The following is a 23,889-nucleotide window of genomic DNA, read 5'->3' as shown; positions in this document are numbered from 1 at the left end:
GGACGTCACTGTTTAGGTGAGCAGCAGAGCTACTGAGAATCCGAGGGCATAAAGTGGAGGGATAAAGGTTGCAGAGAGTCAGCGGCAGAGCAAGGAGCAGACTTCGTTTCGCCGTGGCTGCTGGAAAGGCAAAGTGACCCCGACTTTGTAGCCAGGGAAACACCAGCTTTCATTTTGAACAATTTAAGCCAAATTTGTGACGATGATGATTTATTGATTACCCGCAGGACTGTGGACATGCGGTGAGAGGAGTGGGGAGGTTACGGCCTGAGCCCCCGCTCCCTTCTCGAGTTGCAGGTGTTTCCGAAAGATGCTGCGAACTCCGGCCCGGCTGCGAGCTAGGAAACATCTCCTGCCTCTTCCCTCGGCTGAGCAGCGACCACTCGGATGCTGAGATAAGGTCAGGACTCCGTCAGGCCATTAAAAACCCGGGCTGAGCGAAGGCTCTGTCTCCGGAAGGCAGCGCGATCTTCCCCGGCGGCGGCAGGGAGGGAAGGAGGGAAGGAAGGAAGGAGGAGAGGAGAAGAGAGGAAAGGAGGGAGGAGAGGGAAGGAGGGAGGAGAGGGCAGCTCGCCCGAGCATCTCTGGCTCTGCGCTCCCGGTGCGCGGTGGGGTCAGGGACAGCGGAGAGCCAAGGGAGGATGCTCCGCGGAGATGGGAGAGACGCCGAAGCCGTAACACCGTGCTTCCTCCCCGGTCTCTGAGGAGGAGGAGGAGGAGTGGGAGGGGAGTTCCAAAGCCACTTCGGGCGCTGCGCCGCTACGTGCGGGAGTCTGTGCGGAGCATCCTCCTGGCAGCCTGAACGCCGAGCGCTGTCCTCGCTCCCCCGTGGGTGATTCCCCTTCCCCGCACGCCGCTCCTGCCTCCGAGGCGCGGCCAGGTGAGCGGGAGCGGGGCTGGGGCACCGCGGGGCCGGGCTGGGCTCCCTCCGGCTGCCCGGGCTGGTGCGCGATGCCGGGAGGTGCCGGGCCGGGCTGGAGCTGAGGCTGCCCTCCGGGAGGTGCCGGGCCGGGCTGGAGCTGAGGCTGCCCTCCGGGAGGTGCCGGGCCGGGCTGGAGCTGAGGCTGCCCTCCGGGAGGTGCCGGGCCGGGCTGGAGCTGGGCTTCCCCCCGGTTGCGCGTCCCAGGCGGGGGATGCGCGATGCGCGCCGGGGGGAGGCAGCTGGGAGAGAAGCATCGCTCCAGCTGCGAGGTAACTTGTGTTTCGGAGCGCAATCACCGCCCGTGCGGGGCTAACAGTGATGTTTCTGTTCCCCACGAGGCCCCGGGGCTGGCCGGCCGGGGGCAGAGGGATGCTCACAGCGGTACCCCCGTGCCGGCGGTGCCTGCGGTGTTTGTGCTCCCCAGAGCGTCTGCAGCGAGCGCCGGGGCTGGGCAGGCTGGGGAGAGCGGCTGCGAGAGCGGCAGCCCGGAGCACTCCGAGGATTGGTCCTGGAGTTCCATCTGTCTGCACTGGGGTGTGTGCGCGAAATTCATTTACTGCCCCCGTTCCTCCAGGGATGAGGGTCTAGCAAAGGGTCAGCCTTGCGCTTTAAATGTCACTCCTTTTTCCCCACTTCTTTTTCTTTTAAAAAGTGTTTATAATTTCAGCTACCGATTTTATAGCTCCTGAGATACTTTCATTTCCCAGAGCAGTTGGTTTCCCACCACTGGCACTTCCACATTTTTGAGTGGGAGGATTTACTTTCTTTAAAACAGAGCTCTAACAATACTCACTCCTTTCAGCGAGGCACGTGTCATCTCCTGACCCCAGCAACTTCACTCTGACAAAAGAAAAGCTGGAAATAATCACTTAAGAGATGCGACTTTGCCTGTTTCAACAAGTTGCTTTGTTCTCTGCTCGAGTAATTTCCTCCAAGGCGCGTGGTCATTGTCGTTAGCAGGGATGGGGTGATACGTGTGGTGTTAAAGCTGCAGTCACCGGGGATTAATGCACGGCCATGACATCACCGACAGCCAATGAGGGGATGGGTTTGGACACTCACTGACCCAAACTGGCTTCCAAACTGGTGATCCTGCCGTGCTCCTGGGGAATAACCCCAGTCTGTGCGAGGTTTCCTGGTGCCACTGTGTTTCTCAGCCTTATGTCCTCCTCTGAGATAATCAACAATTCACTGAGCAGCCACACGTGTGTGGTTAGTCTGGTTGATTAAAGGTTTTACTTCTTGGGCAGAGATTATTGAAAATGGGCATATCAGTGCCCTGGTACAGAGAGAGCTGGTGTGGCTGAGCTGGTTGCTGGCAGAGTGGAAACAGCCAAAGAGTTCCCAGCCCCTGTGGCAGGAGCGCTGCCTGGGCAGCGTGTTTGAGCACACGGTGCTTTCACCTCTAGTGAATTGCTTTCCTTTGCCTGATTGCTCGGAGAAGAGCAGCTCCCGGGGAGGTGGGCACAGACTCCGTGGGAGTGAGGAGGGACACCGTGCAGCCAGGGGGATGCTGCCAGGGCTGGTGAGGCAGGAAAGATGCTTGCCCCGCTGTGCCAGTGGCTCCTGCTGTGCTCTCACCCTCTCCTTGGTGCCTCGCTGCTGCCAAGGTCCAGCAGGTCTGGAGCCCTTGGCCTGAGTTCCTGTCCCTTTGCCTTGGGGTTACTCAAAAACTCGGGGTAGCTTTTGGAGAATCACAACAGATGTTGCCTGGCATGGTCTGGCTCCTGAAATGCTCATTTTGGAGTTCAGGCTGTCTCTTCTGTCTAATGTTTCCTTAACCTTCATCATTTGCTGCAGACTCATCCAATTCCCCTGCAGGTCAGGCAGGGGCTTCCCCACAGGCTGTGCAAGACCCTTTTGTGACTATCACAAATATTTGCACTCAAATCACTTCTATTTCTGTTTGCTAGAATTCTCAATGCTAAACCATAAATTTTTGGGTCCAGACTTCACCCCTGAAGTCTTTTAATATTTTTGGTTGTGATTTGTATGTAGCTACACACACAGAGTCCCTTATCAGTGCCATTGCATCGATAGCCCTTTGCATTGAGGGACCCACACAGAATATTAGCAATATGACTGACATGCCTCAGAGCTCTGTGTAAGATCCTTATGCCTTCATTGCCAATAAGACGTGACAGGATACATCTAATGAATTACCTTTAAATTAGAAAGCAGTAAACAAGCCATTATTGGATTAGAGGAATATTAAAATTAGAAGAACGTAACCGTCTTTTGATATCCTGTGGCACATTTTTACCAGCTAGGAAATGACATGGGGAGCTGCAGAGAGAGAGAGGGTCTCTAGAGAGCTGTAATGATTTTCATCTGTGTGAAATAGATTTTTTAAAAATGCTATTACTTAGTGTCTTATGTTTAGATGATGGTGTAGCAGACTTTTTTCTTTTTTCCATTCTAGTTTCATATCGATGTTTGATATATTTGTCTGAGTGACTTCAGTGCTTGTGGAAGGTACAGGTTTGACATACTCTGATAACTAAAATCTCCCAATTATCGAAGAAAAACACAGGCAAAAGGAAACAAGAGTCTTGGTGATAGATTTTAGTCCAACACTAAAGAGCTTTCTGCCTTTCCAGGGTGCAGAGCTTGTCTGGGTTCCTGCCACTTATTCCATGGCCCTTTTCTTCAGCTGTTTAGAAGGCTGCTCTGGTGATTGGGGAATATTATTTAAATTGCATAAAAAAAATTCACCTTGACTTCTTTGAGTTTAATATAAATTGCATAAGAATCCATCAGTTTTGCTGGTCTCACAGCTCAGGTGCAGGTGTTAGCTGGTGCTGCCTTCCAGATGTGATGGCTCTGGATTGGGTCTGAATTGGAAACTGGTTGGTGGTACTTGGGAGCAGCCCCTGATCTCCCCATGCCAATCTTTTATTAATTGAAGGCCAGCACCTGCTGTTCTTTCACAGGGAAAGCTTCCCAATGAAGGACTGGGCTGCTTCACAGAGAGTGAAAAGGGCAGAATTTGGCCAGTACTACTCCAGTGTTAGGAAAAATTGTACATGGAGAAGTAAATACTTAATGGAAAGGAATTAGTTCTCAGCCTTGTGTAAAATAAAGTTTCTTATGACATCTTGAAATTATTGCAGTTTTGTAATTCTACCTACCTTGGTTGGCCATTGAAAAAACGAGATCTAAATCTAGAGCTAAACTTGAATTTGTGAGTGCAAAAATTTTTCTTTGGACTACCAATATTTTATATCTCTTTAAGACCAATCTTTTATTCTTTTAAAAGAATAAAAATATCAATATGAATACGGAACAGCAAGATACCTTTGAGTCCTAGGCCTCATTCCAGTCTCTGGAGGAAAATCTCGAGCACAATGTTTTGTCCTGGATTTTGGAAGCACACTCAGAATAAAGATCCATCCTATACAAATACTTTTCATCCGAGGTATTGGATTTTCCTTGTCTCTCTCTCTCTCAGAGTTTATGGCCCTGGGACTCCTTTTCTCAAGGTCTAGTAGGACTCCTTCAGCATCTCTTTTCCCCTTTGAAGGTGTGATAAGCATCAGGCAGGCGCAGCTTTGAAGGCGGTGCCAGCCCTGCGGGTCGGAGATCACAGCGCGCTCCCGCCCGGGCTCCGGAGCATCCCCGGCGCTCCCAGGGACCGGCTCCTGCCACGCTCTGCCACCGAGGCCTCTTTGCTATTCTGAAGAGGCTTCTGAGGAGGAACAAAGGGCTGCAGGTTTCACCCCTTTTGCTGTACTTTATATTTGGACTTTCCTTTTGGAAAGGCTGTGAGCTGAAAGGCTGATTTGCTCAGACTTGGTATAACTGTGCCAGAGTAAAGCTCAAATGAGGGAAAGTAGCACCGGGTATCTCCGTGACTCCAAAGGTGACCCATTGTTTTTATTCCCTTTTCTGTGCTGTTTCAATTTCAGTTACACTTCACAGAGAACATCTGTGAATAAAAACCCTGGTGGGGTCAGGCCTTTCTCCTAAAAGGATATTTTTCTCCCTCCTTGCACAGCAGTTGTGCCAGATGTGCTGTGAGGTATAACAAGGGTAAATACATTAAGAGGCAGCAATCCCACCCTTGGTGTTACAGGATGGTAAAAGGTGGTTAAAGAATTTACTCCCCAACCCTCAGTGCAGAGCTTTTGCCCTTTTTTTTGTTCTCCAGCCTCTTGCCAAGCATGACTCAGTGATGTGCTACATCCTTTAAGCTGAGAACATGGAATCAGCTTGGACTTTCTGGTTCTGGAAGCAACAAACCTCTTCCTTATAGAGGAGAGAGCAGAACTCAGTGCTTTAGCTCTTAAAGCATTTGTAGGCTGTTTTTCTGAGCATGCAAGAGGCTGCTAACTGCTAAACCAGAATCATCTGAGTAATGCCTAGACATGGATAAACCAATTAAGAGGAGTTCTTTCAGCTTTTAAAAAAAATTTGCAAATTTCAGGTTCATATTTGCATAATTCAGGTTATTAATTCATGTGTTTGCATTTCCTAAACTGTGTGCCAAATTCCCATTTGGTACAAGTTTCAGAGTGTTGATCTCAGTGTAAAGGGGAAAAGGTGGAAATTGAGTTGTTGTAGGAAGCACTGCATGATTTTTCTTTTTAACAAAATTAAGTGAGCTTCTTTTTTTTTGCCATGTCAATTCCCTGTCACCTTAAGTATTCAGTGAGAAATCCTGAAATTCTTAATTGATAGGGTACCCAACCTCTCCTTTGTGCATCTCTGGGATTTATATATAATGTAAGCTAATAAAGCTTCCAGCATCCATTCTGTGCACATGTAATTGAGGAGTGAGAGTACCTCGATGTCCTTTGCTGTGTTATGTGGATTCCAGGGGGGAGGACAATGGTATTTTATGCTGTTGAGCACAAGCAGGAGCACCCCTGCATGAGGGAATCTGTTTGAAGGGCCAGGCTGTGGCTGCTTTAGTCTGGAGAGCAGTTACCCTCGGATTTTCCTGCTGCTTCCATTATTCACTGAGAGTTATGTGTGTTTATGATAGTCTGATCAGCAAACACAAGTGTGTTGCAGATGCAGATATATTGGGAAGTACAGTGGTTTACATTAATGGGAAGGATTTATCTTCTTGCAGTGTTGGATTTATGATGCCAAGCTGTGATATTTCCCTGTTTCAAAAATGTTATATTGCAGCAGGCTGATATCAGGGTGATAAAATAAATGTTTCTTTTTTAATTCAAGCCACTGTAAGATGCTAATAATGTTGGAGACAGGAAGAGAAATGCCACCTTTCAGAATTTAATGTAATGAATCCATATTAGAATTTCCTAGCAAAATTAACTTAGCTTGGAGTCCTAAATGAAACTTCTGGTTATGTTTAAACTATCAAATAGGTGTGGTTGAGTTCTTTAATGGAAGTATGGTTCTTTGACAGAAGTAAGGGGGTGAATGTGCCCTGCTTAAATTAGTCCTTGGAACTCTGTTCCCTGTAATTTACAAGGGCTTGTAGTGACAGGGAAAGGGGGATTGGCTTTAAAATGAAAGAGAACAGGTTTAGTTTGAATATTGAGAAGAAATTCTTCACAGTAAGTATGGTGAAGCCCTGGCACAGGCGCCCAGAGAAGCTGTGGCTGTCCCATCCCTGGAAGTGTCCAAGACCAGGCTGGACAGGGCTTGGAGCACCCTGGGATAGTGAAAGGTGTCCCTGGCCATGCTGGGATGGGCTTTGGAACTCTAAGGTCCCTTTCAGCCCATACCATCCCATGATTCCAGGACAATTCTGAAAAGAAAATAGAGAAGCTCTGGTTGCTGGTGATGGTCTCTTCACTGGGCATTCAGGAGCCCATGTTCCTTGCTGGTTTCCTTCCCATTTCCTGGCAAATGCTCAGCAGACAGGGTTGCTAGGGAGGAAGGAGAGATCATCTCCTCCTCTTTGCTGTTATCTTCTCCTCTGGCCAGTGCCAGGATTTGTGATTGCCACAGATCCTGGCACTGGCCAGAGGAGAAAAAACAGAAAAGAGGAGAATATAACAGGAAAGAGGAGGAAGAGTACAGCCAGGGCTGTACTCAGGATACCAATTTGCTTTACTCCTAGAAAAAGTAGCAGAGTGTGAAGGAAATCTTCATAGTCTTAATGACAGAAGTGTTGTGGCTGCCTTGCTCTGGGGCACTGCTTCCTCCCCAGGGAAAACTGGGATGCAGCAGGAATTGGCTCAGCTTGGATCCAGGCGGATGCCAAAGCCTGGTCCTGGCTGCCTGGTGCTTGTGCTGAGCACTGCCAGGTCAGTGGCTCTGAAGCACCACGGGGAGAAGTCAAGTGCAATGAAAATTTCCCCAAACACAGACCTACAAAAAGGACCTGCACATAAACCAGGCCACTGAGTCTCAAAAAGGAAGAGTTATTTTGTGGAATACGGAGAGATTGTCGTGTGTGTGTGTATTCCTGTTACACTTCCCATTTAAACAGTGCCTCTGAACCCCTGAGTTAATCTCCATTGTTTGGAAGCACATCACAGAGTAATTGAAATTGGGTTATTTAACTGCAAAGTACTACTGGAATAAGTAGTACTTTGCCAGTCATGTGGTATATGGGCTTAACTGGGGCTGAAGGAGGAAAAAGCAAAATAATTGTTTTAGTATTGAACTGTCCCAGTATTTTTGGTGTGCTGCTGAAGTTATTAATTCTGTTTTTGTTTACTAATAGATCTGTTTCTGTTCAGGGACTGAACTGAAACAACAAAACTTTGTTAGATCAAATATCTTTAAAAAACCTGCTGATTGTATTAATTTAAGAGAGTAGCAGGTAAAAGGGACTATTCTTCCTTTTCTACACCAAGGTGGGACAACTTCTGGTAGAATGAGTGTGACCTTCCACCTGAGAAATGACACTTGGTTAAGTGTTAGAAATTAATTGGTATAGTGAGCTTATCCACACTCTTAAGAGCAGTTCCCTCCAGAACATTTCCTCCTTGCAAAGTTTCTAATGTATTTTTGCGACATGTATTTCAGTTTAAGGACAGAAGAATAGTTACAGAATCTGTAAACATTAAGAAAAATTACTGTTTATAACTCTGAAAAGGGGGCAGCCGGTTTAATACAATTGGTGCAGCCAATTTAAATACAATTACTCACCCTCCAGTGTGGATCATTCACCTGTGAAATGCTCCACCCCAGGCTGAGGTGGGTGGTGGTTTTGGGTGGATGAACAGGGAGCTGCTCCCTCCCAATGTCTTTGCAGACAGCTCTAGGAATGAGAAGGAAATCAGATAATTCAAGCAAAACTCCTGGGTTTTGCATGGGTTAAACATCCTTTTTCTTGAACAAGTTCTTCAGCAATGGATGAACTATTGCTGCTAAATCTTGTTTGGAAATGCAGTGGAGACAGCTCTTTGCAATTAGCATATTTGGAATATACATAATTGTATTATGGTTAAAGATCTGATCTACCTTCTGTGCTTTCCTCATGTAAGAGGAAAAATAAAGCATGAATAAAGCCAAATTAGTCTTATTTTAAATGCTTTTTCCCCCCAACAGAAGAAACATCTTCTGTTATAGTTAATGAGCACTGTTGTCTTTTGTTTAAAGTCTTTGTTACAGAGGCTTAGAGCAAAAGGGCTTTAATAATAAAAAGGCCTTCTTCTCTGGAATATCTGTCTGATAATAGCCTGTATGATTTAAGAATAATGCTGTAAAATAATTGGCTTTCAAACGAATAATTTTCTATAACTAATTGGAGGGCAAGTGGAAAATCTGCATCCTCCAAATAAATGTATTGTGTCTCTTTAAATACCCAAACAATTTTTCCTCCTATTTTTCCACCCTCAAGACAAAAATAACTTCAAATCCCATTCAGGTTGTACTTAAATATGACCAAACTGATAATTACATTATTACAGAGAAGGGCAGGATAGCTGGAGGATATGTACAAGGTGCATTAGTACTGCAAATAGAAGCTGATTTACTTATTGATAGTAGAGACACGTTTTAGTCACTTTATAGAATTAACAATTGATCAGCTTGTTAGGTTCTAGTTCTTCATAAGCACAGCATGTTTATTCATTATTGTCATTACATGGTGCAGGCAGCCGAGGTCATGATTAGCAAGGCAAAATCTAAAAAAATTTAAACTTCATTAAATATAACTTTTGCAATGGGCAGTTTCTGAGCAATGCACCAATTCTCACTTCTCTGACATAAATATAACTTACACCTGCCTGGCTAATTTGCATGTCATTAACATTTTTCAGATCCATCTATTTGTTTTGCCAAATGCCAGCGATTCAGGCTTGTAAAATTGTAATAAGATGGGCAACATAAAAGCATTACTTTCAAATTGCCTTGGTCACTGTAAATATCCCCCAATCTGCAGCACTGGGACTGATAAACTAAGCTCGCTGCTGGAGGAGAATGGGAAGATGTTATTCCAATAAATATATCCATGATTGTTTGTTACTAAGGGTAAGTTATGTTTTGTAAATCAGCATTGACTTAGGCTTGAGAAAACCTGATAGCAAAAATTCCCACAGAGGCTTCTCCTGCTATATATGACTAATATATTAAAGAAGATAAATAGTCATTTTTAAAACTTGTTACACCGTAGCATTCAGCACAAGAGGAAACAATTTCACAAATCTGAAACTTAAGGTCACCTTGAAAAGAAAAGGACACTCTAGATGACTAGAAAAGGTCTGTTTCCTCCAGATATTGAGATTCAAAGTTTACTCTTTTCAGTGTCTTTTATAAAGCTTTAGAATCCCAAGTATAAAACCAGAGTCTGTTTTGATGTGCAAATATTTCAAAACTGTGTAGTGGATAGGCACTTAGACATTCACATCTAACAAGTGCTACAGATGAGCTTCCAGTCTGAGTAATAAAGAAAATGAAGAATAATAATTGATAAATAATAAAAACCAAGAATATAAAGCTTTTTTGCTAGTGGTTTTTATAATACAATCCAGAACTAAGGCTGAGCTTTCTAAAACGTTTTGTTAGACTGTTTCAATAATTTTGTACCTTTTCCTTTTCAATTTATAAGCATTTTAAAAAAATCATGATGCCTTCTTTAGTCATACTGAACACTATTAAGCTTTTGGTTCATAATTCAGACTTTTAGGAGTATGAAAATGTGCTCAATAGCATTTTCTTAGGGTTTCCTAATAAAGTTAATGAATTTTTTTTTCTATTAGTCAGTCCTAGCAGAGATAATACTGCTCCCTTGTTTGAGCTGTAGCAAATCAGGACAACATTGATTTTCTTTAAGAGATGAATAATGAAAGACCTACATTCTTAAATATGTAGATAAAGATAAGTAACTTAATTAAAAAATTATCAGTGGAAGGTAGTAAGATGAATTAGCTGTTTTAATTTGTTGTATATGTCAATAAGCTGTACCATAACCCAGAGTTTTACATAAAATCCATTTATGATATCTTTCTCTCCAATTTTCAGTGTAATTCGGCTGCTAATTCTTTTGGAAATCGCTCATGTCTCAGAAGGTTAAATTTTTGGAGCTATCTGCTCTAACTTCAGCTGTGTAGGTGTTGACTCTGCAGATGTATCATGTCCAGAGCAGTGCAGCCTGATGGAAATAGCTCTGCCCTGATCAATAGTGATGTTTACAGCCTCAGTGCTCGGCGGTGAACTCGGCTTACGGAGCCTGATTGTTTTCCCAGTGACTGGCAAATTCTGCTCTTTGATCACATGTGCTATGAATATCCCAGCTGGCAAAATTCCAGGCTAGATTGCTTGCTATTTTTTGGCTAGCTTTACAAATTACACATGATGAGAAAAGGGACGGCTCGGGACCTCCGTCTCTCATCCAACGCTGCTTTTGATATTGAGGAGGCATCATCAGGGTGCCAGGGCAGAGGAGGAGCTGGGAGGAGGAGCTGCTCCATTAAGATGTGTAGCTGGTGTTATTAAAGGAGGAGACAAACATCCTGGTGCTGGAAGGGCTCCCCTGTGTCTCACACTCAGGGCTTTTTCCAGTCTCCTGTTAATGGAGCAGGCACCCACACCAATCCCACCAGTGATTCTCTGGTGGAGTAATGCTGTGCATGGCTCTGCACCTGCAATAAAGCTTTCACAGCCCTCATGCTTCCATTCTAAGGGACTCATGAGTCCTGCTGGTTTTCAAGCCTGGCTCTCAAATCTCAGTGCAGCTACAAATGCAATATTTGACAAGCATGGCTGAGCTTCTGCCTCAGGCCCTTGGGTCACTGCCTTTCTGTGGCAAATGCATTGTCCAATGGCTGGGCTGGAGTTCAGTTATTCCTGTCTTTTTTAGACATCTCTGTTTGGTTTTTAGGGCAGGACAGAGATGCTGCACAAAGATCTGCAGATTTTGCCTTCTGCTAACTCAGGGCTGTCCTGTGTGAAGAGACTCAGCTGGGTGCTGAGAAAAAGGAGCAGCTTGCAGGTTGGCCATACCTGTAAAGGAAGGGGCTGGGGAGGCTTTGTAAGACCTCTGGGTAAAGAATTGCTTGGCAGACAGGGCATGATTTGAGCAGGATGCCTCTGTACAGCTCCCACAGGATGGTTTGACAGTAAAGTGCAATTAGGACAGCAAATTTTACTCTTTCTGTTCTACCCAGCAATGCCACACTAAACTGCAAAGTGCTGGGGATGCTCTGGTGCTTCAGGCTTTACTTTGTTTTACCTTCTTTTATTAATTTAATCTCACTTCAGCTCTTGGTTAAGCATAATATTTGTGTCTCTGGGATGAGTAACAAACACTGTGGGTCTTGCTCTGTTAGGAGTAATGGATGGGAGTCAGTGTTTCTTGTCCAGAACAAGACTTTCAGAATCAAAGATGTAAATATGAGCCAAAGAAAATCAATAGTCTATATTCTTATTACAAGGCAGATCTTTCTTAGAGATAATTTAAAAATCCTAATAATATAAAAAATGTAAAAGTCATAAAAATTATTATTTTTTTTTTAATTTACCCACTCACAGCACAGATTCCTGGTCCTATGTGCTGGGGAGCAACCTCTGGATTTTCCCTTTTATTCATGGTTTTTGCTCAACACTGTTCAACACACAGCCAGGACCTGGCTGTGGCTCTGTGTTTTGGGACATGCACCTCAGGACGTGAGTGGCCAGGGGTTTCTGGTAGGTGAGATCTCCAGGGCATCCCAGATAACCTCCAGCTGTTTCCAGCTGTTGGAATGGAGCTTAAGCTGGGCTTGAGCTCAGAGAGCTCTGCTGACTTCTCCTGAGAGAACAGGAGACTTCAGAAACCAACACTTTCCACTTAGGGTGACCGTCACAGGAACTTTCCATTATTGAATTCAAAATTTTTCATGTTCTTGAAGACTAAATGCTGAGACCTTCAGGTTAAAAAGTCAATAGATTATTTATGCTATGCTGCTTTTCTCAGGTGATAAATTGGATGGTGCTATTGCAAGCAGCGAAATAATTAAGAATTCTGGTACAATTGAGAAGTCAAATTAGAAAGGATAAAATCATGGCTTAAGAAACCAACTGTCTTTGGCTGGAGAGTGAAAATAATTTAAAATGATAAACCATACTCTCCACTGGCCATTTATTCTGGTTTATGCAGCAATATCTGCGTTCCAAGTGGGTTCTTCCGTCTTTCTGACACACAGCTGCTACAAGACACTTTATACTCACAAGTACTCCTCAAAATCATACAATCTGAATGAAGCTGAACAAATAAACACCCAAGTAGCTATTCTATTTGCCCAAAGCCATCAGCTTAGAAAAACAAAAAGGACCAGTAAAGTAAAAAAAGGGTGGTTGCACTATCTGGAAAATGTCCTTTGGGTTTGGCTCACCAAACAATTTCTGTAAGCAGAAAAGTGAGTTTTTGCCATTGCCTGTCAATTTTAAGGGAGGATAGAGGTGGACAGGACTTAATCCATAGTTTGAAAATTATATATTAGACTAAATTGGCAGTACACAATTATGTGAGAACATGTGGGGTTTACTTAGTGTAAGGCACATCTCTAAATTAAAAATATTTATCTTCCTTTTTGGATGTGGTGGTACCCTCTGGTGAGTGAAGGTTTGGCTGCCTGCAGCCTCTCTTGCTAATCTTAGCCAAAAAAAAATGGTCATTTGCAAGGAGGGGTTTCAGTTGGTGAGGGGAAAATATAAATCCAGTAAGTAAATTTTTCCATATTTTTCTTTAAATTAGTGTTGCTGTTTCTTATCTAATTAATGACCAGTACTGAAGCAGAAGACTTAAAGTCCTGCTCTGGTCCTGACATGTAGCACATTTTTAACTAAGCAGTTTTTTATGTAAACCAGTCCTGTGACTGCCTTTGCTGCCTTGCCTGTAGCCAGGCCAGGGAAGTTCTGTGTGCAATAACCCTGGAATTTGAACCAATGGTGCAAACTCTCCATGGGCCTCTAAAAATGTATCCCACAGGGCAGGAAACTCAGGTGGGAACAGTTAAACTGAGAGAGCTCCACTTTTGTGTTCCAGTTCATCAATCTTTAAAGAGACACTAGTAGGTCAAGTGGGTACAACACTGATCAATGGACAAGAAGAATCCCTTTTTAAACGAATCACAATTCATCTCCAATGGGCAATAGAGAAAGTAAAATAAAAAGACACAGCCACTGAGGTCCTGGTGGGGGAGAACTTAATTAGCTGAGCACTTACACACTCTTTAGAGAGCTCTCCCTTAAAGTCCATGAGGGATTTGCAGTTCATTACATTTTTGGAGGGCAGGTTCCCTGCAATGTGACAGTGACAAAACCTGTCTGTCCCCCTTACTAAAGGCTCCTTGTTGTGTAACTGCCCCCCAGGAACACTGAGAATTGCCTGGCCATCACCTGAAAGGCAAATACCTGCTGGCCAGGAGAGCAGCAGCTGTCTCAGGACCCTGCAAAATGCTCTTGCTTGATTTTATTTGAGATACATTTGAGTTACAAGCAGTGTACTATTAAAACTCTGTGTGGTAGTAGTAAATGAGGCACATTGAGGGGACATTTTAATGGCATTTTTGGTAGGGAAAGCTTTTGGAAAGTTGTGCACGAGCTGAAATGTCTATCCAGTTGCCCATCTGAAATCACAAAAAGTGGTATCTGAGATGTTTCATACTTGTTGCTAATTCCAATATAATTGAAATGTGGAGGTTGCTCTCTTTATTGTAGTTAAGTTTGAGTACTCTTTCCCCCAGGACAGAAATTCACAGACTATTTGCTCAAAAATGGAAAAAATGTGTGCTGTGGGAATCTGAAAGCCAGGGTTCTGTGAACAGTCAGAAATCAGAGAAATGGAAGACTCATGCAATCCATTTCCTTAAACAAAAATGTTCAGCAGAAATATCTGAGTGTCTGCCCAAGGTGACTGAAAATACTGCTTCTTATTCAGGTGCCAATATCCATAACCTCATACAAACTCAGGAAGCACAATCCAACTTCTGGCAAACAATATCTCATTGCTAAAAGAGAATTTAATGTACCACTATGTTAACCTTTTTTTTTTTTTTTAATGTGAGTCTTGAGGTGTGTTCCCCCCCCCCCCCCCCAATAAAATCTCAGTTTCCTGGATGATAATAATTGGAGATTTTTCTTTTCTGTTTTCTAATTATTTTTAAGAGAGGTAATAGCTCTCTAGCAGTGAGTAGAAGCTGATTAAAAGCTGATTGTTGTCTACCCTGAAAATAAACAATCAACGATTTGTTACTTTCAACAGATCTCACATCTTTAAGGCAATCATAATTGCCTTCAAGAGAGGCAGGGGAAGCAAGGGGAATCTCATACTTCATTTCCAACCCTGAGCATTTCAAAGCATAATCAAAATTATACTACTTGCCCTTCCCCTTGCCCTTCCCGTCATGCACATGGTTACATGATCATGAAGAGGCTTTTCCAAGAATGAAGAAAAGAAAAATCCATTGCAGGCAGATTGGGAACTGCAAGTCTGAACTGAAGTTCAGGCTTCTCTGAGCTTTGTGAAAAGGATTATTATTAAGAAAAAAAAAGAAAAAGAAAAAAAAAAGAAAAAAACAGAGAGAGAGAAACCCCATGTAAAGAAGAAAGTTTCCAGCCTCAGCCATGAAGAGGACAGGGTGTTGCTCATTCAAAGCCTGGCTGGGGTCATCCTTCAGCAGAGGCACTGGCTGAGCATCGTGCAGGGTAACATGTTTCCTCAGCTGAGCCAGGAGAGCTCTGACAATCCAGGTACCTGAGAAGGAAACACCATGTTAACACCTCTCACTGTTTCTGAAGAGCAAGTTTCAGCTTTTTGTGGCTGCTGCTCTCCTCTCCTGGCAGTGCAGCCACAGGAAGGTGTCTGGGAATTTTAGAGGTTTGTTCCTTTTCCACTGCAGCAGCACCCAGAGCTCTGTGTAGCTTCCTCGAGCCTGTGAAGGGATGAAAACAGCATCCAGCAGATGATTAACCTGCCATGGGAGATCTTTTTCATCAATAGGTACCTCAGGGGGGTCTCTTCCCCTGCTTCCCAGCCCTTTTTTTGGGGATTCACACACGGGCTGCTGCCAAGCAGGAGAACTTCCTAGAGGAGGCAGGGAGAGGGGCTGTGAAACAAGAAGCACAGAGGGCTGAGATTCGCAGGGAAGGAGGCATAAAGCACTGGGCAGGAAGAAGAAAGGATGGAGGAAATTCCCTCTGGAAGTGAGGAGCAAAATTTATGAAATTTTCTTGCATAAGGGAATGCAGTTCCTGGTGTTTCTTGAAACAAAATAGCTGGGGGTGTTGCTTTATGCACTCATATTGGGATTTTTCTGGTTACCAGCAGAAAGGCAGCAGCTGCTGGAGGGATGTAGAACCCATGCACAGTGTGGGTGCACTGGGTGTGATGGGCAGGTCTCCCATCCAGCATGAGTTACAAAACCATAGAAAAGCAAATACAGCTCTGAGGTAGGTTCTAAGTATGCTTTTGCTCAGTTAATGAGAACCCAGACTGAACAAGACTGGGTTCTCTTTTAAATGCAACTGTTTATTGACCCAAGTCCAAGTCTCCACACAATTGCCTCATTTTTGTCAGTCTGTGATGTGGCACTTTTTATTTCCCAAACTGGTGTGTCTGGAATTCTTCTGCTCACTAGAGCAATGTTTTTCCAGAGTAACTTGAGGAAGTTATTGATAAGCAAAAAATGTGTTCTAACACTGAGTAAGAAGCTGATCCAGATTAAGAATCTGGGTTAGAGCTGCCTGGTCTGTGCTTCCCTCACCTGTGCAGGTTTTATGCTTCATTATTGAGATTCTGTATGTTAGGGGCAGAATTTTAAACCACCCCAAGATGACTGTGTTGTTTTTGTTACCAAAATGGGAATACCAAAAATGCTCCCTTTCAATTTCCTAGCAGTTTTCCTGTCCTGCCCCACGCCTGCCAGGGAGCAGGGACAGCACAGCACAAGGTACTTTGCTCTTGGCTTGTGTAGTGGATAACACAGGTGCTAAAAAAATGTGTGTTCAGCCTGTAATTACACTTCTGGAAATTTAGTGCTGTATTTATGAAATGCTTTTCCTTAGAATCTTTAAATAATTAGCTAATGAGTCCCAAGTGAAACAATTATCCCATATACCCAGACAGTGGGGATTCTTCATCAGCCTGTGTTCATCCAGAGCTCATAAAACATGCTTGTGTTCTAAAAGCAAAGGTGGCTGTTCTGTGCTTTCCTCTTGGAGCATTTTGGGAATTGAAACAAAAGCAGGGACAGGTTACATTGGTGACACAGAAATGGACAGGGCCTGACACAGCTTAGGGAAGCACGAGTGGACATGCTGTGAGTGAGGTGTTTTTGGGAATAACAAGACAATAAAATATTCTAATGCAGTAGAACCAGAAAGAACCAAATTTGTTTGCATGAGGGCCCTAAGAACCACCAGAAAGATCTCTAAATACAACCCACCCTGACTCTGCCTGCATGAAAACCCAACATGTGCAGGAGGCATTTTGACTTTGTTTCTGCCAGGATTTTCCTCAGTAACCTCTGACTTGATTCAGGGTATAGAGGGGACACTGAACAGTGACTGACTACCTCACATTTATATCCCACTGGTTTTTTTTGCTCCAGGGCATAAAGGATATGTTGTCCTGTCACATACCCTGAGCAAACATGTAATCCAACCCTGTGGATGGAGAGGGGAGCCTTCACCATCCCACAGGTGTTCATCCAATTTAAAGAAATCTCCAGCAACCAGGCTCCATGACATTTTGAGCAGTTTGTACCACTAGTTTCCCCCACTTAGATACAGAAAGTTCCTCTTCATGCACACAATTAATCCTTGCAGGACACTGAATTGATTTTAATGCTATTTGCAGTAGCTACAGAGAATCACTTTAAATCCTGCCCTTCCTTAAAGAAAGCCTCTTCAAGGGGAGAGTTGACATGTCTCCAGCAAACTCTTCTTTCTTGACTAAACAAACAGTTATTTTCACCTTTTCTTACCACTTACATTTGCTGCCTCTCTTAATTTTCATGTTATTTCCCTTGGGTTGCCTCTTGTTCTTAATTTGAACAGCCACCCCTAGGAATTACCTGCTTCTTGCATGTGAGCCACCACACACCCAGAGTAGGTCTGGGGCCTCCCAGAGGCACAAATTGACACGAGTTTTCCTCCTCCATCCCTTCCATCCGTTCCTCCCTCCTCTGAGTGACCAAAACAACCACCAGCTCACCTGGGTCCCTGGTGGGAGGAAAGGAATGTGAGTGACCTGCTTGACAGCAGGTCAGTTATCTTTGCCTTCCATGGGAGAAATTAAATTCCTCCATCAGCTCAGGGTATAGAAAACAGTGTTTTAAGTCTCAAGATACCCTGTGTAACAACTTTAATGCTTTGCTACCTGGCAGGCAAAGTTTACAGGAGGAGAAAATGTGTTTTTGCTGTGTCTGAAACATTCTGCTGGAGAGATTTCCTTCAAAGATATTTCTCTCCACTTTTTTTTTGGTGTGCAGCCTGCTTTAGATGGGAGCTGCTCTGCTTCTGGGAGGGCAGCTGGGAGTGGAGCAGGGCACTCTCTGCTCTGTGTCCTCTTTGAACATGGTTGGAGTAATTTCTGCTCTCCCTTGAACAGAGTGCCTGAAGCCTGCACACCTCTTAAGCAGGGCTTGCAAAGGGGGGTGGAGAAGATTTTGAGCTGCAGTGAGGAACTGAAAGAACCTGGATAATCACAAGGAAAAATTCTTTCTGATAAGGGTAATTGAAAGAGTTGAAATTCTGTGCTGTAATGAGACCTCCTGTGTTGGCTGTCCACATGTGCAACCTTTAAAATGAAACCTTGATGGTGATACCTCCCTTTTCTGGAGTTTGGCAGAATGGTCCTTAGTGGGGTGGTGATGAATAATAAATAATGCTGTATGGAGCAAAGGGTCTATTCTGTACACTTGACAGTCTGCACTTTGCTCTCTGAGCAGTCCTCTTGGTTTTGCTGGACTTTATCCTGGAGGAAAGATGAGAACTCTGTGTTGAGAGAGCAGAGGAAGCAACAGCCTTGATTTTAAACTCTTCCTTACTCTACCTGGACTTTGGGTTTTCTGGCAGTCAGCCCTCTGCTTCTTGCTCTCAGTCCTTTGCTTGAATTTATTTCCTGATCCTGTGCACTGCTCTTTCTGCTTCTCTGTGACCTGAGCTCTGCTGGCTCAAATTTGGAGGCCACAGACTCACATAAAATGAGTCCAGCTGAAAACCTTTCCTATAGATGATCCACCCAAGTCATTACTATGACTTTGGCACTATTAACTAATGAAATCTGTGGTGTCTGGGCTAGAAAATTCAGGCGATTTAGGCTTGCTTTGCAGGATATCCTCCCAGGGCATGCCCACAACAGACAAAAGGTTTGTTCTCATGTTTAAAGGAAGTGGTGAGGACAGATTTACCCTGGAGAAGTCCAAGTGCTGCTGAAGACAGACTTGGTCCCTCCAAACCCATGGCACAGAGGATGTCTGTGTGTGTGTGCATGGTCTGGCTGCTGGTGTGGTTGATGCCTCCTGTTATGTGGATATAACAGCAGCTCAGCTCTCCCTCCTCCAGAGGATGTGGGGTTTATTCCCTCTAGCTCTCATTGGCATTATTTTCTTTTCCTCCCCGCCACCCCCAGTTCTTGCTAAGTGAGATTTTGAAATATTTCTGTGGAAAGGCCTGACTAGGGGTGACAGACTGAGCTGCTTCCAGCAGAGACTGATGTTGTAAATGGGATGTAATGGCATAAAAAAACAGTTCAAAAAATGCCCATGAACTGTTCAGGGAGTCTGCTGGGGTCTGAGAGTGCTGGGCACTGCTGCAGTGACCCTGTGGTTTTTGGATACCTGCTTGGATGATTTTTGTGTGGTTCAAAGTGAATTTTCACTTCACTTTGCTGTGGGGAGCTTGATGTGGCCAGACTTGCATCCCTCAGAGATTCCTGTAGGGAAGCAGAAGAGCCGATGTCAGCTCTGGGAGTAAGAGGAAGAGGGAATAGGTCCAACAAAAGTTTTATTTTCTTGCACTGTGAGCTTAGTCTTCTGCTACCTTCTAGTCAGTACCTGAAGGGAGCCTACAGGAAAACTGGAGAGGGACTTTTTACAAGTTCATGAAGTGACAGGATGGTGGGGAATGAATTCAAACTAATAGAGAGTAGGTTTAGATTGGATAATAGGAAAAAATCCTTTACTGTGAGGGTGATGAGGCCCTGGCACAGGGTGCCCAGAGAAGCTGTGGCTGCCCCATCCCTGGAAGTGCTCAAGACCAGGTTGGATAGGGCTTGGAGCAACCTGGGATAGTGGAAGGTGTCCCTGGCCATGGCAGGGGGTGGAATAGGATGGGCTTTAAGGTCCCATCCAATGCAGAAAGGTCTGTGATTCTGTGATTTTGTGATCCTGTGATCCTGTGACTGTACTACATGGGTAACTTTAAGTCCTCTCTCCGTTTGCCCAGTGCCTTCCTACCTGGTGTAACCCTTACTTGCTGTGAGTAAGGGTTGGCAGAGTCCAGGCCTCTGAAGGTCTGACACATCCCTGTGGGATGTGCCAGCTGAGAAAACAATGAGAATGTATCGGGAAGTATAAGCTGGAAGGTGCAGTGCTTAAGGTGAGGTTAATTAACTGTTGGAATAACTCGGCCGAGGTGGATTTACTGACCCTCAGAGCCTTCAGATCAAGCCGCGGGTACGTGAGCCGATGTAGTGATTTCTGTTTGAGGGTTAGGGGACCGAATCCAGAATGTGGGACGCGTTATCTCCCGATGGGCGCCGGGAGGACACGGCGGTGCCCGTGGGGTGGCGGCCAGCGCGTCCTGCGCTGCCCACGCTGCGAGGGCAGCCCGCGCCTGCCACAGCGACGCCTCCGTGCGGTTAATGAGCCGCGCTAATTGCCCCGGACAGCTGCAGAGGAGGCGGCACGGAGAGCCGGGTCCCCCGGGCCGGGGCTCGGCCGGGCCAGGGAGCGGGGCTGGGGTACCGGGAGAGGGGATGGGGGTGCGGGGAGAGAGGATGGGGTACCGGGAGAGGGGATGGGGTACCGGGAGAGGGGATGGGGGTGCGGGGAGCGGGGCTGGGGTACCGGGAGAGGGGATGGGGGTGCAGGGAGAGGGGATGGGGTACCGGGAGAGGGGATGGGGGTGCGGGGAGAGGGGATGGGGTACCGGGAGCGGAGCTGGGGTACCGGGAGCGGGGATGGGGGTGCAGGGAGAGGGGATGGGGTACCGGGAGAGGGGATGGGGGTGCAGGGAGAGGGGATGGGGGTGCAGGGAGCGGGGCTGCGGTACCGGGAAGGGAGCTGGGGGTACGGGGAGAGGGGCTGGGGGTGCGGGGAGAGAGGGGATGGGGGTGCAGGGAGCGGGGCTGGGGGTACCGGGAGAGGGGATGGGGGTGCAGGGAGCGGGGCTGGGATACCGGGAGAGGGGATGGGGTACCGGGAGCGGGGCTGGGGTACCGGGAGAGGGGATGGGGGTACCGGGAGCGGAGCTGGAGTACCGGGAGAGGGGATTGGGGTGCGGGGAGAGGGGATGGGGTACCGGGAGCGGAGCTGGGGGTGCAGGGAGCAGGGCTGAGGGTGCAGGGAGCGGGGCTGGGGTACCGGGAGCGGGGCTGGGGTACCTGGAAGGGAGCTGGGGGTGAGGGGAGAGGGGCTGGGGGTGCGGGGAGCGGGGCTGGGGGTGCAGGGAGCGGGGCTGGGGGTGCGGGGAGAGAGGGGCTGGGGGTGAGGGGAGCGGGGCTAGGGAGCGGGGCTGGGGGTACCGGGAAGGGAGCTGGGGGTGCGGGGAGCGGGGCTGGGGGTGCAGGGAGCGGGGATGGGGGTGCACGGAGCGGGGCTGGGGGTGCAGGGAGCGGGGATGGGGGTGCACGGAGCGGGGCTGGGGGTGCAGGGAGCGGGGCTGGGGGAGATTCCCGAGTGCTGCCAGGAGCTGGGAATGGGCAGGAGCCGCACGGAGAGAGGCGCGCGGCCGCCAGGGGGCAGCACCGCCCCGATGGATCCTCGGGAAGCGCTGGGAGCGGCCCCGGCACCGGGACAGCGGCGACCTGTGTCCTGACAGGGACAGCGACCTGTGTCCTGACAGGGACAGTGATCTGTGTCCTGACAGGGACCGTGACCTGTGTCCTGACAGGGACAGCGACCTGTGTCCTGACAGGGACCGTGACCTGTGTCCTGACAGGGACAGCGACCTGTGTCCTGACAGGGACAGCAGTGACCTGTGTCCTGACAGGGACAGCGACCTGTGTCCTGACAGGGAAAGTGACCTGTGTCCTGACAGGGACAGCGACCTGTGTCCTGACAGGGACAGTGACCTGAGTGCTGATAGGGACAGCGGCGACCTGTGATCCAACAGATCATCTCCACCTGTATCATGACAGGGACAGTGACCTGTGTCCCGACAGAGACAGTGTCCTGCACCCCAACAAGATGCAGTTCATCACCAATCCCTGTCAAGATGCAAGACATCAGTGACCTGCATCTCGACAAGGACATCACTACCTGTATCGTGACAGGGACATCACCTGCACCCCTACAGGGCCATCAGCCACCTGTGTCGTGACAGGGACAGTGACCTGTGTCCTGACAGGAACAGTCACCTGTGGCCCCTGCACCCCAACAGGGACATCACTCACCTGCAGCCCTGGAACTGCACCCGGCCATGGGGCAGCATCAGCACACAACGAGGGATGGTCAGGGTTGGAAGGGGCCTTAAAACCCATCCCATTCCACCCCCTGTCATGGTCAGGGACACCTTCCACTATCCCAGGTTACTCCAAGTCCCATCCAACCTGGCCTTGGACACTTCCAGGGATGGGGCAGCCACAGCTTCCCTGGGCAGCCTTTCCAGGGTCTCTCCACCTCACAGGAAAAACTTTTATATAACATCTAATATAAATCTCTCTTTTCATTAAAAAATGTTCCTCCTTGTCCTTACAATCCCTGCCTGTGTAAAAAGTTGCTCTTCCTCTTTTTTATATGCCCCCTCCAAGTACTGTCACTGAATACTTACCCTTTGTATAGTGATTTAGCCCCAAAATGGGTTCTGGGTTGGTCAGCCAGTGTGTAGGTGTTTGCTTTAACTCTCTCTTTGTCTCTAGCTCTCCTCAAATAGCAGCAGTTTTCAAATACACACAGTGACCAGATCTTTCCCCCCTCTTCTAAGAAATGTCACCTCTGTTTTCCCTTTGTCCTTTATTCTGTATGAGATAAGAGTTTGGCCAGGCTGACATTGGGGTTAAAGTCAGGCTGACAAATCCCCATGGCCCCCAAATTTCTTTCCTTCTCACCCCTTGCTTTACAGAAGAGGAGACTTTAAGAGATGCACAGTTGTATTTTAAGTGAGGAATTATTCAGAATGGAGAAATTAAGGCCTTTTAAATATTTAATGAAATGAGGTTTTCTAAATTATTTAATAGCTTATTATAAAAGATGGCACAAAATGGTTTAGTAATTTATTCTTTGCAGAAAGTAGCCATAAAAAGCATTTTACAACATGTAAATATTGGTAGGAAATGTACCTAATTTAAAGTGTTATCTTATTCCATCTGTCAATGGAATTATACAGTGCCTACACAGTTTTCAAATAACTTTAGACTTTTATTGTTTCTGTTCTTGAAGCTCTTCCCTGGCACAGGGAAATGCTGTTTATACCGATTTTACTCAAGAGCAGGGGCACAGAGAGCCACAAAGACACGGATTGTGCTGGGACCAAGGCACAGCAGACCTGACCATTGCAATTCCCTCCAGATCCCAGAACCCACAAACTTCGTTTGCCCTAAATACTGAGCCAGGGAAGTGCTGTAGCCTCTGGGGAACTCTGTGCAAAGCAGGAGTTGCTCGTGGCCAGTCCATGCATAAATGCTGAAAATGGGGCCCTTCCCCTCTCCCATTCCCCCTTTTCTGTATCCTTGCTGCAGATGGAGCTGGGGTTCAGCTGCTCACTGGCCAGAGCTTTGTATAAAAACAAACAGGCAGCTCTGTTTCCCAAAGTAACGTGTCACCCTGAGACAAGACAGGGGCCAGCAGCTAAACCCACAAAACACACACAAAGCATGCTTTTGCTATGAAAAGCCTGGAATTCCTTTTACAGTTATTAACCAGGTGAGCCTCTTGCTTCTGTTCTGATCTGTCTCCTCTATTGACATAAACCAGCTGAAGCTGGTTTCAGGAGTTTGCCTTAATCTCCCCTAATACAACTCTATTTTTAAAAGAAATATCACTGCCTGGAAGGCATCAGAAAGCCTGGAGATATGCAGGTGGACGTATCGTCTGTCACTTTCACTGCATCTACTTAATTAGAATGAGTTGGACTAATCAATACTCCCTTTGCCTTTTACCAGTGTTTAACATGTGTTTACACAACAGGTTACACTGATATTTGTATTTACCTGCAGACGCATCTGCACAGGGTTTTATTTTCCTCTCTAATAAAAATTATGGAACAGATAAGCACTAAAACCCAAGTTAGTGTATCGCAGTATTGATTTCTACAAGAGCGCTGTAAGAATGTATTTATCTACCTGTCCTATTATGAAATGGGTAAAAATGTACCACATAACCATTTCAGTCAGTCAATGCTATATTGAAAATCCTGTTTGTTTGCTTCTTCTTAATAGGTCTTTTGAGGCACAC

The 23,889-nt window shown here is 46.3% G+C and overlaps 1 protein-coding gene across 1 annotated transcript in view; it reads left to right on the top strand.

The window, feature by feature from the left end:
* Window positions 1–623: 623 nt before the first annotated feature.
* TAFA4 (TAFA chemokine like family member 4) overlaps window positions 624–23,889 on the top strand; it is a 71,158-nt gene continuing 47,892 nt past the window's right edge. The window contains exon 1 of the mRNA XM_077786028.1: window positions 624–880. The gene's annotated coding sequence lies outside the window, so the exon portion shown is untranslated. The remainder of the gene's footprint in view (window positions 881–23,889) is intronic.

This window comes from Lonchura striata, chromosome 12 (genome assembly GCF_046129695.1).
Source record: "Lonchura striata isolate bLonStr1 chromosome 12, bLonStr1.mat, whole genome shotgun sequence".
Taxonomy (NCBI): Eukaryota; Metazoa; Chordata; class Aves; order Passeriformes; family Estrildidae; genus Lonchura; species Lonchura striata.
Note: the sequence above shows the minus strand (reverse complement) of the source record. Positions and strands in the feature narration are given on the sequence as shown.